Here is a 1,492-nt window from a genome sequence, read left to right as displayed (position 1 = left end):
CCTCTAGTAATATATTTACTGAGAAAAATGGTGACGTGTTCAATACTTATTTTACCGCTGTATGATGTGCTTCTGTTTTTTAATTCAGGGGATTATAAACAAAATCCTTCATGTTATGAAAAGACCCTCTTGATTCAAGAGAAAACTCCAGTTTTTAAGAAAATGGCTGCTTTTAATTGTTAGTCAATCTATAAGATATATCAACTTCAGATTAATTCATTATCAATAACTTGTATCCTTAAGGAGTTAACTTAATTTATATCTACTCATATTCATGTAATTAAGCGTTTTAATGATTTGGCCGATTAATCGAAAAATAATCAACCGATTAATCGATTATTAAAATAATCGTTAGTTGCAGCCTTAGTCTACTTGTAAAATAGGTTTTTTTATTACGCCACACACTCCATGATTTATAGCTACACTTGTAGGACTAATAATTTGTAGGTGTGATTCAGAGGGGGTGTCATGAGGCCAGAGCAGAAAATGAACGGGAAACATGAAAGCTGTTGTTTTCCTCCAGCTGCTCACTTCTGCAGCAGCTGAACTCGAACAGTTTGGAAACCGTTTTAGGTGAAATGCTCATTCTGATGCAACTTGGGCTCAAACCTGCAGCCACAGGAAGCAAAACATGAAAGTACAAACCTTATTGTGTTGGGTAAAATATAAATTAAAACAGAATGTTTGATACATCTGTATACTGTAACTTCATTTCTGGACATTTATGGTTTGATTTCTTTGAATGTATGGATCACTTGGATTGTTATCAACATCTGGTGAAAATTTCATGTCATTAGCACCTCTAGTAATATATTTACTGAGAAAAATGGTGACGTGTTCAATACTTATTAACCCACTGTAAATATATTTATACTGCCACGATTCCATGCAGACGTTTTGCGTGGGTACAGTAATCTGATGAGCACCATTTATTTAACCACATTTTGCTAGTAGCTGCAGCAGACAGGAAGCAGAGGAGGAAACGAAGTGCTCAACCTAAAAAAAACAAGCAGATACAAATCTAACCTGAACGTTTAATTCCAATTAGCTGTGTAAAAACGTCCAGAAGTGTAAACTACCTGAGAAGTATTTCACATTTTATATTATTTTCACATTAGATGTCATCCAACTTTCTGTTTGACGCATGGCTGTACTCTTTACAGTTTAGGTTAAAAAACAGTCAAGTATGACTTGTAATTATATAATTAACAATTCCTACGTTGTGGTGAATAATACATAACTTTAAACTTAGCCTACTAACATTAATGTTGTTTGTCTCTGCTTCTGGGAGAGGGAAAAAAAAGGAAGGTTTGAAAATAGCATTTGTTCCTTTTACTTGTTGTGCTGTAATGAACTGTGACCATCACATTTCTGAACCATGATTTAGGTGTACTGAAACCCAGCCGGTCGAGGCAGATGGCCACCTGTCCTGAGCCTGGTTCTGCTGGAGGTTTCTTCCTGTTAAAGTGTATCTTACCACCCCTGTGAGAAG

Source organism: Austrofundulus limnaeus, unplaced genomic scaffold (genome assembly GCF_001266775.1).
Source record: "Austrofundulus limnaeus strain Quisiro unplaced genomic scaffold, Austrofundulus_limnaeus-1.0 Scaffold168, whole genome shotgun sequence".
Lineage (NCBI taxonomy): Eukaryota > Metazoa > Chordata > Actinopteri > Cyprinodontiformes > Rivulidae > Austrofundulus > Austrofundulus limnaeus.
This window is presented reverse-complemented; position numbering follows the sequence as displayed.